This window comes from Dermochelys coriacea, chromosome 14 (genome assembly GCF_009764565.3).
Source record: "Dermochelys coriacea isolate rDerCor1 chromosome 14, rDerCor1.pri.v4, whole genome shotgun sequence".
NCBI lineage: Eukaryota > Metazoa > Chordata > Testudines > Dermochelyidae > Dermochelys > Dermochelys coriacea.
Window position 1 is genome coordinate 36,851,641 of NC_050081.1, and position 15,939 is coordinate 36,867,579.

The 15,939-nt window shown below is 49.2% G+C and overlaps 2 protein-coding genes and 1 pseudogene across 6 annotated transcripts in view; 2 read left to right on the plus strand and 1 right to left on the minus strand.

Moving 5' to 3' along the window:
* LOC119842653 overlaps window positions 1–15,939 on the minus strand; it is a 1,040,433-nt pseudogene that overhangs the window by 905,856 nt on the left and 118,638 nt on the right.
* Window positions 1–15,939, plus strand: part of LOC119842869 (C-type lectin domain family 2 member E-like) — a 268,909-nt gene that overhangs the window by 117,550 nt on the left and 135,420 nt on the right. The gene's annotated exons all lie outside the window — the stretch shown is intronic.
* LOC119842949 (C-type lectin domain family 2 member E-like) overlaps window positions 1–15,939 on the plus strand; it is a 64,417-nt gene that overhangs the window by 24,877 nt on the left and 23,601 nt on the right. The window contains exon 1 of one of the 5 annotated variants that reach the window (XM_043497104.1): window positions 3,060–3,110. The exons of the other annotated variants lie outside the window; for them this stretch is intronic. The gene's annotated coding sequence lies outside the window, so the exon portion shown is untranslated. Of the gene's footprint in view, window positions 1–3,059; window positions 3,111–15,939 lie in introns of those variants that run through there. 5 annotated transcript variants of the gene reach the window in all.

The following is a 15,939-nucleotide window of genomic DNA, read 5'->3' on the forward strand; positions in this document are numbered from 1 at the left end:
TGAAATGAAAAAACTTAGCAGAGAATCTGACAAATTACTCCCACAGGTGGGAATGACCAAATCTATTAGGATGTAAAATCTTTACACGGGGGAGGGGAAAAGTGGTCACATAGATAATTTAGGGTTCCATTGAAATCGATGGGAGAGTTGAGTTGTCATTGACCTCAGCAGCAGGCCCCCAATGGATTACGCATTTAGGACCTGATCCAAACTCCACTGAAATCAGCAGCGATATTTCCGTTGGCTTCAATGGGCTTTGGATGAGACCCTTCAATGGGCTTTGGATGAGACCAGATTTTAGCACTTTGGAAACCCTAAAAGAAGGGTTTCCAAAGCGCTAAAACCTGAACAAGGTTTTCAAAAGTGGCTGGTGTCCTTGTGTGCCCAATGTGAGAGAACTTAAAGAAGCCTGACTTTCAGAGGGTGGATACTCAGCACTTTTTGAAAACAAAGCCCCTTTCAGGTGTCTCAAACTGGGACCCCAAAATCACTTGCCAAGATTTTTTTAAAGTGGTTACCTCTCATAAACTAGATGCCTGTTCCTGGTCCCATTGAAAGGCCAGTTAACTGAAAGGAAAGCAGGATTGGGCTGCGTAGGTAATAAAGGACCTTTATAAATTCAAGCACCACTGAGATGCAGCCAGCTTTGCGGCTATACGTGGTGGTGTTTAACAGCGCATGGCAATGGAATGCTTTTTGTACTAGCAAGAGAGGCATAAAAAGGAAATGAATTGACCATAAGAATGCACCCAAAGGGAATAACAAATACTCAAATAAGACTTGTTTAGAACAGAGCCCATTTGGGGCTCTGAGTAAAGAGGAAGCCTCCTCTCTTGGTGATATTTTGGTAAATTTGGGCATGAATTGAGCAAAGAAAAAAAATTCTGGTGCTAAAAGCTCACTCTGCCTCACCTCATGCAAAATAAAATCCCTAGAGAAACTGAGTCACTGGGGTTTAAAAGCAGGCAGAGTGGCACCTGGGCTAGAAAGCAGAAAATCCAAATAATGCTAGCAAGGGCTTTTTCTCTAGCTCTGGGCACTTTTCTGTCTATAGCATTTGGTATTTATTTCCCCCCTTTCCATGATGGCACCCTCACAAAACACAGACTGTGTCATAGTTCTTGACAAACTGGTTTGCTCAGAGTTGTAGAGCTAGAGAAGGCAGAAGCAAACGTAAAGCTCTTTACTATCTCAAAAGAAGTTCTGTGTTTCATACTGTGGATCCTAAAGTGATGAGACTAGATCAGAAGAGCTTTGGGTTAGAGCTAAAGGTTTAAGGGCTATAGTCCTAAGGGAGTTTTATTTTTAATGCCTGTGGATAATATTGAGATCCTGGATTTCTAGCTGAAGGCCCTGGGGAATTCCCAGTCTCTCCCCAATGCCTCTGAGACAGGGTGTAGTTGTTAAATGTGATCCCTTTAGAACAAATACAAGAGCGGATGGTGGGGGCTACACATTAATTTATAACCCTGAGCAAGTGTATTAGCCCAGCATCAGCAGCTGACAAACTAGTTCTTCTGCATTGCGAAGTAGGAAGCCTGGCCTCAGGCAGTGAGCAGGTGTGCCACCCCTCCCCAGCCCCCCAACCCTCTCTCCACTAGTTAGCATCTGCAGAAGCTGTGCACTTATTCCCAAAACCAGGGACATGGGATGTAATTACAGGTGCATCCCAACACTGTGAACTTGCACCCTAGGTTTCATAGGCTGGTGCGGGATTCACACTGAACAAAGCAAAATTGTATCTCAGCCCTGCAGGCTGCAGTGTTTCTTATGAATCCAGCTGTACCCCAGTGGTGATCAAGACACCGGTATCGAGGGTGGGGCAGTGAGGGAAGGGCAGCTCTCGCTGCTCCCTGGAGGCTGAGAGCCAGATTCTCATCCTGATTACCAAGGTAACTCTGAGGTAACTTCAGTTCCCCAGAACTTGTATATGAGAGCGGGATCTGGCCCTATGTGTCTAACTCTGCTACTCTGGGCCTTTCACACTCAGGAGATTCACCCCTTCTTCATCAGCACTGAGCGCACTTCAGGCACCTGAATTATCCTCCACTCCTGAACCCCGTTGGGATTCTTTCCTGTCACCTGCAAAGACCTAAATAATAGCCCAGTCATTCATCCTAACCCCAGCTCTCTCTGCCTTCGCCAGCTCCCTGAAAACACCCCCATGCGGCAAGCTGGAAGCAGGGTTGATATAACCCTATCCACCTGACCTCTTTCTGTCCCAAACTAGCTTCCTCTACAAACACTGAGAAGATTCCTTAGCTTTCTGGAATGCTATTTATGCACCAGTTTCCTTAGTTTTCTTTGGTGCTATTTATGCACCTGAATATTATTTTTCTCATCTTGTGACTGGTCGAACCTCAGTCATGGAGCCTCACCAGAGCACAGTACTACAGCACTCAGAGCGACAGCTCACCCTGGATGTTGTGACATCACACACGGTTCCCTGCCAATTGTGTGAGGCAGCAGTTGCTGCTGACTTCAAAGTCCTGGGGATGAGCCCCTCAGTGTTCCTGAACAGGATTTTGGAACAACCAAAGAGGAGCTGGTCTGGGACAATGCACTGGGCCCAGTGCCCTGTGGGACAGGACCTCGGGAGTAGCCAATGCTGAGCGGATAACCGTGCAATGCAGACAGGTTTAGTGACACTGCTAGCTAGGTACCTCCTAGCTCTATATCTCCTTACTGAGTGCTATTCAAGGAGACCCCAGTAATCAGGGACAGAAGAACAGTTGAGAACAGGGAGGAGAAGGTATTTGTGTTTGTAGTATTTGTATGTGTAGAGGGTTGTAGGGGCTTTGTGCTGGGAGAGAAGCTGGGCCCTGATTAGGGAGCGGGGCTTCTCTGACTAGGGGTCCTATCAAGGCAGCCGCACAGGAGCCAGCAAACAGAGCTGTAAACCGGGGAGTCTGAGGGGGAGTTTGTAAGGGGAGTTTGTATTGTGGTACTTGTTTGGGGTTTGTTTTTGCTGTGGGTGGTGGTGTTTTGGTGCGTTTGTGTTTCCCAGATTAACAGGATTTAGGTGGGAAGGCTATGACAGAGACAGAGGCCGCAGTGGGAGGGACCCATGTAGTGGAAGACACAATGAAGATGACTGGATGTGGAAGCTGCGATATGTACATGATCCTGGAGGGGGGGACCTGGTAAGAGTTTTGTGTGCATGAAATGCCGTCTGATAGAGCTGATGGAGGAAAAGATCCGAGGTTTGGAGATGCAGGTGGAAAGTCTGGTTGAGTTTAGGAAGGGGTTTGAACACATTATGGAGCAAAGACATGAAGTATCTGAAGGGAAAAGCTCAGACTTGCAGATGGAAGCAGGACTGAGGAATTCTGAGGGGAGAACTGGGTGAGGAAAGTGGTCAGTGGAAGCATGTGACTAAAAGAACCAGGCAGAGGAAAAGACGGGCTAGTGAAGGAGAAATAGAGCTCAAGAACACGTTTGCAAAGTTGGAAAATGAAGAAGGGGCTCAGCAGGTAGTCACTGAAGGTGGAAGGGAAAGGAAGAAGAGAAGAGCAGCTAGACCTATAGGAAAAGAAGAAGAGTCAATGGAGACTACACCAAATATGAGCCCCAGGAGAATACAGGGTGGGTTGAAGAGGATTACAAGGGAGAATAGGAATGGAAAGAACTTGAAGCCAGAGGGAATGGGATAGACTGGAGAATAGTACCATCACCAGGAAAAGGCAGGTCTATGTGATTGGGGACTCTTTACTGAGAAGAATAGACAGGCCTGTAATCAGAGCTGATCCAGAGAATAGAAGGGTGTGCTGTCTTCCAGGTGCTAAGATACGGGATGTAGACCTGAGGTTGAAAGGGATCCTAAAGGGAGCAGGAAAGAATCCACTAATTATCCTTCATGTGGGAACAAATGATACAGCTAGATACTTGTTGGAAAGTATTAAGGGAGACTATGCTAGGCTGGGGAAAACGCTTAAGGAAATCGAGGCTCAGGTAATCTTTAGTGGGCTTCTGCCTGTTCCTAGAGAAGGGCAACAAAGGTGTAACAAGATTATGAGGATCAACAGATGGCTTAGGCAGTGGTGCTATAAGGAGGGCTTTGGGATGTATGGCCACTGGGAGGTATTCACGGACAGAGGACAGTTCTCTTGGGATGGACGTCATCTGAGTAGGGAAGGAAATGGACTTCTAGGATGGAGGCTGGCACAACTGATTAAGAGAGCTTTAAACTAGGAATTTGGGGGAGATGGTTGGGAGATGTCCGGTTAATCTCCACGCCGGATTTTAGCATTGAGAGGGAAGAAAACGAAGTAAGAAAGGATACAGCCGTGGGTAGGAGAATGTATATAAGGGGAAAGGGCAGTGTGGATACCAGTCTAATAGGTTATACTGGCTGTAGAATGACTGTGCCTAATAGGGTACAGAATGTGAGCAAGGCCAAACAGCAAAAATTAAGATGTTTGTACACCAATGCGAGGAGCCTAGGTAACAAAATGGAGGAACTAGAGCTACTGGTGCAGGAAGTGAAACCAGATGATATAGGGATAACAGAAACATGGTGGAATAGTAGTCATGACTGAACTACAGGTATTGAAGGGTATGTGCTGTTTAGGAAAGACTGAAATAAAGGTAAAGGTGGTGGAGTAGCATTGTATATCAATGATGAGGTAGAATGTAAAGAAATAAGTGATGGAATCGATAAGACAGAGTCCATCTGGGCAGAAATTACATTGGGGAAGAAAACTAGTAGAGCCTCCCCTGGGATAGTGCTTGGGGTGTGCTATAGACCGCCGGGATCTAATCTGGATATGGATAGAGCCCTTTTTAATAAAGTAATTACTAATGCGTGATCTACTAAACTGCGTGATCATGGGAGAATTTAACTTCCCAGATATAGACTGGAGGACGAGTGCTAGTAATAATAATAGGGCTCAGATTTTCCTAGATGCGATAGCTGATGGATTCCTTCATCAAGTAGTTGCTGAACCAACTAGAGGGGATGCCAGTTTAGACTTGGTTTTGGTGAGTAGTGTGGACTTCATAGAAGAAATGGTTGTAGGGGATAATCTTGGTTCAAGTGATCATGAGCTAATTCAGTTCAAACTGAACAGAAGAATTAACAAAAATAAATCTGCAACTAGGGTTTTTGATTTCAAAAGGGCTGACTCAAAAATTAAGGAAATTAGTTAGGGAAGTGGATTTGATTGAAGAATTTATGGATCTAAAGGTAGAGGAGGCCTGGGATTACTTTAAATCAAAGCTTCAGAAGCTATCGGAAGCCTGCATCCCAAGAAACGGGAAAAAATTCATAGGCAGGAGTTGTAGACCAAGCTGGATGAGCAAGCATCTCAGAGAGGTGATTAAGAAAAAGCAGAAAGCATACAGGGAGTGGAAGATGGGAGGGATCAGCAAGGAAAGCTACTTTATTGAGGGCAGAACATGTAGGGATAAAGTGAGACAGGCTAAAAGTCGAGTAGAGTTGGACCTTGCAAAGGGAATTAAAACCAATAGTAAAAGGTTCTATAGCCATATAAATAAGAAGAAGAAAAAGAAAGAAAAAGTGGGATCGCTAAACACTGAGGATGGAGTGGAGGTTAAGGATAATCTAGGCATGGCCCAATATCTAAACAAGTACTTTGCCTCAGTCTTTAATAAGGCTAATGAGGATTTTAGGGATAATGGTAGCATGACAAATGGGAATGAGGATATGGAGGTAGATATTACTATATCTGAGGTAGAAACGAAACTCAAACAGCTTAATGGGACTAAATCGGGTGGGCCAGATAATCTTCATCCAAGAATATTAAAGGAATTGGCACCTGAAATTGCAAGCCCATTAGCAAGAATTTTTAATGAATCTGTAAACTCAGGGGTTGTACTGTATGATTGGAGAATTGCTAACATAGTTCCTATTTTTAAGAAAGGGGGGAAAAAAAGTGATCCGGGTAACTACAGGCCAGTTAGTTTGACATCTGTAGTATGCAAGGTCTTAGAAAAAATTTTGAAGAAGAAAGTAGTTAAGGACATTGAAGTCAATGGTAAATGAGACAAAATACAATATGGTTTTACAAAAGGTAGATTGTGCCAAACCAACCTGATCTCCTTCTTTGAGAAAGTAACAGATTTTTTTAGACAAAGGAAACACAGTGGATCTAATTTACCTAGATTTCAGTAAGGCGTTTGATACTGTGCCACATGGGGAATTATTAGTTAAATTGGAAAAGATGGGGATCAATATGAAAATTGAAAGGTGGATAAGGAATTGGTTAAAGGGGAGACTACAACGGGTCCTACTGAAAGGTGAACCATCAGGCTGGAGGGAGGTTACCAGGGGCGTTCCTCAAGGATCAGTTTTGGGACCAATCTTATTTAATCTTTTTATTACTGACCTCGGCACAAAAAGTGGGAGTGTGCTAATAAAGTTTGCAGATGATACAAAGCTGAGAGGTATTGCCAATTTAGAGAAGGACTGGGATATCATATAGGAGGATCTGGATGACCTTGTAAATTGGAGTAATAGTAATAGAATGAAATTTAATAGTGAGAAGTGTAAGGTTATGCATTTAGGGATTAATAACAAGAATTTTAGTTATAAGCTGGGGACGCATCAATTAGAAGTAACGGAGGAGTAGAAGGACCTTGGAGTATTGGTTGATCATAGGATGACTCTGAGCCGCCAATGTGATATGTCCGTGAAAAAAGCTAATGCGGTCTTGGGATGCATCAGGAGAGGTATTTGCAGTAGAGATAAGGAGGTTTTAGTACCGTTATACAAGGCACTGGTGAGACCTCACCTAGAATACTGTGTGCAGTTCTGATCTCCCGTGTTTAAGAAGGATGAATTCAAACTGGAACAGGTACAGAGAAGGGCTACTAGGATGATCCGAGGAATGGAAAACTTTGTATTTGTTGATCGCTAGGACCCAGGAGGAGCTGGGTGGGATGGTCGCGGGGCTCAGCCCTGGATGCAGGAAGTGACTCACAGCCGCTTCCAAATGCATCTGATGAAGTGAGCTGTAGCTCACCAAAGCTTATGCTCAAATAAATTTGTTAGTCTCTAAGGTGCCACAAGTCCTCCTTTTCTTTTTGCGAATACAGACTAACACGGCTGCTACTCTGAAAACAGCCGCTTCAGTGACTCTGGCTCCCGGCGAGATCCCCGAGCCCCGGCGTTTGGTGCTGGGAGCCCAGAGCCCTGGCTGCAGCCGGGAGAGGGGAATCTCCAGCCGGGCCCTTCCTGCTGCTCCTCGGGAGCCTCCCCCAGGGCAGAGCCCCCAGCCTGGCCAGGGCCCCCTTCCCGGCCCGGCTCCTGCCCCAGGGGGGCCCCGCTTGGAGGGAAGGTAAGAGAGACCCGCCCCCCGCCGCGGCACCCCCGGGCTGTGGGAGGAGGGTTTGGCCCCGGGCTGCTCCCTGCGGAGCTGGCTGCGATTCCCTGCGCCGGGCCCAGGAAACCTGCCGCCAGCTCCCGGTGTGTGCGGGGCGTGGGGAGGCTGGGACAGCCAGACAGGGATGGGGGACGACAGAACCGGGGTCCAGGCAGTGCCAGACAGGGCAGAGGGGGTAACCCAGGAATGGTGGGTGGGGGCAGAGGAGTAAAAGCCCCCTCCCCCATGACTGAGCCAGCTGCAGTGGTTGCAAAAATAAGGGGGGGGCGGGGGTAGAGGGGCTTTTCCTCTCCCCTTTGACAGGATCTCAGCTCCCATTTCCCAGGGCCGTGTCCTTAAAGGTCCAGTGCATCACAGAGCCTGGACAGGGCCCCTCTCCCACCTGCGTAAGATGTTACTGAGCTGCTAAAGGAGGCTTGATCCAGGGAAATATTTACAGACCCCGCCCCCCCCCCAATAATTGTCACACTTGTTTTTAGTGTTTAAAAGAATCTGGTTCACAGTTTATATGTTTGCTTAAAGCCGCCCAGCGCTTCATCAGTGTGTCTTAGGGCTTGGCTACACTTGCAGCTGTAGAGCACTTTGAGTTAACCCAGCCTTCATAGAGCGCAGCAGGGAAAGCGCAGCAGTCTGTCTACACTGACAGCTCCAAGCGCACTGGCGTGGGCACATTTGCAACACTTGCAGTGGCATTGGGAGCGGTGCATTATGGGCAGCTCTCCCAGCATACAAGTGGCTGCAATGTACATTTCAAATGGGGTGGGGGGGTGGAATGTGACAGGAACTGTGTTGTGTGTATGTGGGGGGGGAGAGTGTGGGTTTGGGGGGGCTGAGGTCAGTCAGCATGCTGTCTTGTAAGTTCAGACAGCAGCAGACTCCCCTTCGCCCCCGCCTCTCTCTCTCTCACACAGCATTCCACAGTAATGGTTGCTTTGTCTCGGAGCAGAGAAGCAGCCGGCTGTCAGAAACGGAGCTTTCAAAGGGCATATCCACATTCCTACAGTGATTCAAAAACAATGACAAGAGTAGCCACTTGACTTAACGGGATTATGGGACGTTTCCGGAGGCTAATCAGAGCGCAGTAATGCAACACCCGGTCCACACTAGTGCTGCGGCGCTCCAGTGGGGTGCAGCAAACGTTATTCTACTCGCCGAGGTGGAGTACCAGCAGCGCTGTAGCCGCAGAGTCAGAGCGCTCTACGTGCCTTGCCAATGTGGACGGGGAGTGAGCTAGTGCGCCCAGGTCTCCTTTATTGTGCTGTAACTCGCAAGTGTAGCCAAGCCATTACTCATCTGTAGCCCCACAAAGCTGCAAGACCTCCTCCTCAACCAAGGTAGCCATCCATCACTCTAGGAGGAGGAGGAAGCTGGACAGGGTTTGCTTTGTGATTGTGGGGCCTATTTCTGGTCTGTTGCACAGCCACGACTCTGGGCAGAGTTCCTCTGGGCAGTGCCCGCTGACTCCTTAGACATCTTTGAGGAGCGGTGGGGGCTGTTGGGGGTTCTCTGCTTGGTGTCCCCCTCCGATCCCTGATTTTCAACCTTTGATAGCGCCCTCATCCCTGTTTTTTCCTTTGTTGTCCCCATCATTCAGTTGTGGCCAGGGTACAGTTGGCTCCTCCCCCTCAGGTGAGGGGGCAGGCCTCTAGCTTTGGGCAGGCCTAGGCCCACGTTCCTGTCACAGTAGCTGCACATAGTACTATGGGTGGGTGGGCAAACCAGGGGTGGGCAAAGCTGGGGGTGGGCAAACTACGGCCCGGGGGCCACATCCGGCCCTTCAGATGTTTTAATCTGGCCCTCAAGCTCCCGCCAAGGAGCAGGGTCGTGGGCTTGCCATGCTCCGCATGTGCCGTGGCTCCTGGAGGCAGCGGCATGTCCTCCCTCCAGCTCCTATGCGTAGGGGCAGCCAAGGGGCTCCGCATGCTGCCCCCGTCCCAAGCGCCACCCCCACCAATGGGTTCCCGGCCAATGGGAGCTGTAGGGATGGCGCCTGCAGACATGGCAGCACGCAGAACCGCTTGGCCGCGCCTCCACATAGGAGCCGGAGGGGGAACATGCCGCTGCTTCTGGGAGCTGCTTGAGGTAAGCGCTGCCCAGATCCTGCATCCCTGAGCCCCTCCCTTGCCTCAACCCCTTGCCCCAGCCCTGATCCCCCTCCTGCCCTCCAAATCCCTTGATCCCAGCCCAGAGCACTGTCTCTCATCCCCAGAGCCTGCACCCCCAGCCGGAGCCCTCACACCCTCCTGCACCCCAACCCCCAATTTCGTGAGCATTCATGGCCTGCCATACAATTTCCATACCCAGATGTGGCCCTCGGGCCAAAAAGTTTGTCCACCCCTGGCTTAAGCACTGATGGCCCACGAAGTCCTAGGATAGTTTGAATTTCTATACTTCTCTATGGAAGGGTGGAGAGATGCTGCAGCACCTGCGGGCCTTCTCCCTGGTCTTCCGGGGATAAGTAAGGAGAGGCAAACTTATCATTGCAATTTGGAGGGGGCCGCTCCCCTCAGAAGTACTGGTGTGGGGCAAATTCAGACCGGTGCCTCGACAGAACTCGGTGGTGGTGTCCAGGGAGAAGGGCAGAAGGTAGAACTGGAGTCGTAGGGGATGGTACACATCAGTGTTAAGATGCATCAGCGAAGCTGTAGAAAGGTTTCAGGAACTGAATAGGAGGGTGCTGGGGGAGGGAGAGGGGCTGTGGTTCAGGATTGAGGGGCATTGGTAGAGCCTAGAGGGTGGGGAGGGGAAACCAGAACGGAGAATGCTCTACATCAGGATTGCATTGTGCATTTGAAGATGTTGTCACAGCTGGATTGGTCTGGTTTCTAGTCTGCACTAGATCTTGTGAGCACAGGGGCGTGTGGAGCATTAGGGGGGTGATCGGTGTCTGAGCTGGGGCAAAGGGCTGAAAGAGAAATGGAGTGCCCAATGTGCAGCAGGGGAAGGAACAGATAATTAGGGTAGGAATTTCCGGGGGGGAGTGGGGAGTACACAGGGAGTGATGGCCTGGGGACGCTTCCTCCTTCCCACCCTCCCTCCCCTGAGCGCGCTCTCACATCTCCCTGTGCCACTGTCTCTCCATGTCTGTCCAGCCAACCCAGCTCTCACGCGCCCACCCCAGGGGCATCTGCGGCCTTACGGGAATGCGTGCTGGGTCTGGCTCTGTGCCTGGAGCAGCATCGGGGCCCCAGGGCTCAGAGTTACAGGCACCACTTCGAGTCCTGTCCTGCAGGGCTGCTGAGCCAGGGAGGCTCGAACAGGAACATGGGTGCAGGCGGCGGGGACAAGGCATGCTGTGCAATGCCCTGCTGCTCCTGGCCCAGCTCCTTGTGGCCATGCTGGAGGGAGGGAAGGGACCTGGGCTGAATCATCTTCTGCTACAGCTGCTGCTGCATAGATTGTTTTTTATTCCCCCTCCCATCCCCGCAAAGTTGGAAAAGTCTTTCCAAGGGAGGAGAGAGAAATAAAACAACTGTCCCTGCTGTGTGGCCCATCTAGGAGCCAGCCCAGAGCTGGGATGGAGTGAAACAGTCTCATTTCCTTCCCCCTGCCCTCCACTACCCCCATCTACAATCCTTTAGCTGCAGATCCCTCAGCCCTGCCCAGGGAGGGGGAGAGGGAAGGAAGCTGCATGTCCTGCCTCGTACACCTCACCCCAAATGCCACTGCAGAGAAACTTCATCCATCAGCCTTTCCTAGGGCCACCCTCCCCGACTTCCCTGTATCCTTTCTGTTTCTCCCCAGCCCATTTCCCCTCTCCCCTTCTCTGTTTCTCCCCTAGCCCCTACCCTGAGCCCTTGAGGGACTGTGGGAGAAGGGATTTGGTTGCTGTTTTCATTGCCCCCCTTTTCAGTGTATTCCTGGGTGGAAAAAGGATCTTGTGGGGACCTCAGTTGGCTGTGACAGTACTATTTCCCCACCCAGGGTGGGGGAGTGTTAGAGAATACAGGGAGAGAAGAGGGGATTTTTATCCTAGGGTGCATTAAGGGTAAATAGGAAGCGTGTATGGGAGGGGAGCTCTTAGCCTTGGTCTGTGAGAGATAAATTAAACTGTTGTCTTCCTCAAATATGATTTGGAACGTTTGATGTTCACTTCCTGGCACATCCAGCAGGTGCCCGAGTCAGGGCTTCACAGTGTAGTTGGGAGTTTGAGTCCTGACCTGACAAGCATGTCGTGAAGTACTTGGGTAATGCTGACAATGTCAGGCATACTGTCGTAACGTCACCCACGAACACTGATCTGTCCTATCAGCCCACCATCCCTTGTCTTACCAATGTCAAGTAGATTTATGGGTCCCTTCTGGCCTTAAAGTCTAGGAGTCTGTATTGACTACTAAACATCTCAGCAAACTGTTATCTGCCTTCCAGTGTGTCTTAGTGATTTGGCCACAATCCCAGTCTGTTGCCCAAGAACATCTTTAACTGTTTCTACATTGGTAGTTTGCCAGTGAACTTTAAGAAATCTCCATCTGGCATGGAGGCCTCTTTACCAGTATCCCCCATGGTTTACAGAGCAGGGTTTGTGTAACTGAATCCCTTGAATATTTAGATTTAAGATGTCCAGAGTTGCCGGAAGTCTGGCCCCTGGGTAATAAAAGGTTAAACTGGCTGTGAAACTCCCAGTGGTTGGTGCAAGGGAATTATATTAGGAAGGTCTCTGCTGTGATATGAAGTGTTAGGCTTTCTCCACACTAGAAAATTTTAGCATGTTAACTACTGTGTGGTCCCCTTAGCCCTTGAACTGGAAGATCGCCTGTGATCATTTAGGTGGCACACACGCAGGGGCAGAGTTGAGGATATTTGAGGGACCTTTTCTCTGCATTCCAAAACTTTTTCCAGCTTAAAAAATAGTTTTATCAGAATCTCAAATGTCCTGCTTTTCTAATGTCTGTTTCCAGACTGTCAGTATTCAGTCACTGATTTGTGTAGAATCATTCTTGCCCTTACGTAAAGCTCAGGGCACATGCACATCATTTAATAACACACCACAGCCACTGCGCAGTGTCACTGAGCGTGGGAGAGTACACCAGTCCATCCTGGATGTTTGGTAGCCTGATCTGCATAGCATGAGCTCACAGATAAGCTGTGTGGAGGCTCCAAGCACTAGGTTTTGCTTGGTGAGTTCCCAGTAAACAGACACCCATGCTAGGAGAAAGAGGATTCTTGCTAGGGCTGTCAGGAAACAGAGGACAAGATTACCCTAGGCGTGCAAGAGTTAGAGGTTTGTTGCGGGAAGAAAGCAGGATTTCCAAGCTATGCTCCTGTGGGCTGGATTAGAGGAGCATGAAACCAGTTCCTTGGGGTCTTTGGCTCTAGCTCAGAGGTTCTCAAACTGTGGTCCGTGGGTGGTCTGCAGATAGTTCCCTCTAAGCCTAAGAGTGCTCCCATTGACTCTTAAATAGTAAGCAGCACCAAGTTTGGTGGGGTTGCTGTAGGGTGACCAGATGTCTCGATTTTATAGGGACAGTCCCGATTTTGGGGTCTCTTTCTTGTATAGGCTCCTATTACCCCTCACCCCATCCTGATTTTTCACACTTGCTGTCTGGTCACCCTAGGGTGCTGCTAGGTGTTTTGTGGGATAAAGACCTTATTTGCAAGCTCTTTGAAGCACTGGTCTGTCTGCAGACTCCAAGCTATGTGTTAATGTGCTCCAGGGCTTATAAAAATTCAGTGAATTCACTGTGAGTTTTTGAGTTGGTGACACATACAATGTGAAACCAGGAGAACTTTGCCTGTTTTTACAGGGCTGTGTTGCATTTGCACAGCGTGGGTCCTAAACACTCATTTAAAATCCCCATAACCAACCACTTGATGTTTTACTTCCCTTCATATTCTGTGTTGTAACTTGTTTGTTCGTGGTTTGGTTTTGGTGTTTGTGTCACTTTATTACATATTTTTACTGTTCTACGTGTGTGAAGTATTAATGAAATTTAGAGTGGACATCACAGAGAAATTGCATAAGCCTGAGTGAATGCCTCTTACTGTCCTTTCCAGTTTCAGAAAAGATTGTATTAATATTTACAAGGAGAGCATGACTATTTCTAGTTGACTCACAGATTTGTTTAGCATCTTAAAGCTGTGCTAGGTGTGCAGATAATATGTATGCAAGAGAGATAGTTAATTATTATTTTTAAAGTTTTTTTATGTAGCGCTTTTATCCAAAGTGCTTTACAATAGTTAGCTAACGGTACAAATGACATTTGGAAAGATCATTAAGTGGTGTGCCGAGATCCTCAGTAATTTTCAAGTGGTCCATGGAAAAAAAAAGTTTGAGAACCGTTGCTCTAGTCTGAAAAATGTGGGTTTTTTTCCACCAGATGCATCCGATGAAGTGAGCTGTAGCTCACGAAGCTTATGCTCTAATAAATGTGTTAGTCTCTAAGGTGCCACAAGTCCTCCTTTTCTTTTTGCGAATACAGACTAACACGGCTGCTACTCTGAAACCTGTACTCTGAAACCATTTATTTGAGCATCAGCTTTCCTGAGCTACAGCTCACTTCATGGGATGCAACATCGGATGAAGTGAGCTGTAGCTCACGAAAGCTGATGCTCAAATAAATGCGTTAGTCTCTAAGGTGCCACAAGTCCTCCTTTCCTAGTCACTTATGGATTTGGTTTGAGGCGGAGATCTCAGCTGCGCCTTCTGGATGCTACAATGACGAAACTAATCTGGCTTCATCTGGGAGCAGGCGTCTAGCTGCGGCTTGGGCGCGGCTCTCCTCGCAGAGGCAATCCGGGGAGTGCGACGGGGCGCGAAGGGGGATATTGCCTCTTGCCTGCCGCTGTGCCGAGAAAAGATCGGCAGCTGGCCCGCTGGGGAGGGGACTTTTTGGACCGTGGCTCGCTGCTCTGCCTGGGGCGGGGGTTGCAAACCTCAGCCCCGTAGGCAGAGGCGGGGAGACTCGCAGGGGCAAGCCCGGAAGTGGCTATTTAATGAGCTGACTTGGGCCGGCGTGTGCTTAGACTGGGTTGCAGGCGCCTGGGGTGAGTGTTGGGTCCCGTCTTTTCCCTGGGGGTCGCCGCTGAGCCCCGTGTCCCCTTGCGGGGGGCCAGGGCGCCTTGCCCCTGCGGTGGAGCGGCTGCGGGTTGAGCCCGGACCGGGAGGGGGCGAGGGCTCCGGGACGGGGGGGGCTATGGTGTGATGCTGGGGGGGGCGCCCCTGGAGTGCAGCGGGACCGGGGCCACCTCTTACGCTGCCTTGTCCAGCGCCCTGCACCGGGGCGGCGGCGCTGTGCCAGGTGATCCGGTCCCCTCCAATGGGACTCGCCTCTCTGTCTGCCCCCAACCCGCACACACCCCAGGCGCGGTCCCTGCTGGGCGCGGAGCCGCGGGGCTGAACCCCGCCGGCCCTTGGTGGGTCCCGCGGCTGCTCGGAGCAGCAGGAGCTGGGGGTGCAGCAGCGGCTCCGCACGCCTCTTCCACTGGCTTTCCCTAGGGCTGAACAGCACAATTCAGTGATTCTCTGGACAGCCTCCAAGCGGCTCCTGGCAGCACTTGATATTAAAACCACGGTGATTTAATTTAACCCATCAGCGGGCTTTCCCTCTGGTGGTCACTAATGAAGTTATCTTGCACGGAGCTATTACCCAAGGGAAAGGGGGTTAATTCCGTCTACAAGACAGGGACTCCCATATTGAATGACTCAATAAAGCTGGCGCTAGCCTCACTTCGTCTCTGTAGTATACATGTTGCATCATATTTCAGAGGTAGCTGTGTTAGTCTGTTTCGGCACAAAAAGCTAGGAGTCTTGTGGCACCTTAAAGACTAACAAATTGCTTAGAGTAACGGCATCCAATAGAAATTTGATGCTAGCCACACTTGTGGTTTTGAATTTTTATTAGCCACATTGTAGAAAAAGGTTTCAGAGTAGCAGCCGTGTTAGTCTGTATTCGCAAAAAAGAAAAGGAGGACTTGTGGCACCTTAAGAGACTAACACATTTATTTGAGCATAAGCTTTCGTGAGCTACAGCTCACTTCATCAGATGCATACAGTGGGGAGATTTATATACATAGACAATATGAAACAATGGGTGTTAAGCAAACACACTGTAACCAGAGTGATCACTTAAGGTGAGATATTACCAGTGGGGGAGGAAGGCAGGGAAACCTTTTGTAGTGATAATCAAGGTTGGCCATTTCCAGCAGTTGACAAGAACGTCTGAGGAACAATGCGGGAGGGGGAATAAACATGGGGAAATAGTTTTACTTTGTGTAATGACCCATCCACTCCCAGTCTCTATTCAAGCCTAAGTTAATGGTATCCAGTTTGCAAATTAATTCCAATTCAGCAGTCTCTCATTGGAGTCTGTTTTTGAAGTGTTTTTGTTGAAGGATAGCCACCCTCAGGTCTGTAATCGAGTGACCGGAGAGATTGAAGTGTTCTCCGACTGGTTTTTGAATGTTATAATTCTTGACGTCTGATTTGTGTCCATTTATTCTTTTACGTAGAGACTGTCCAGTTTGACCAATGTACATGGCAGAGGGGCATTGCTGGCACATGATGGCATATATCACATTGGTAGATGCGCAGGTGAACGAGCCTCTGATAGTGTGGCTGATGTGATTAGGCCCTATGATGGTGTCCCCTGAATAGATA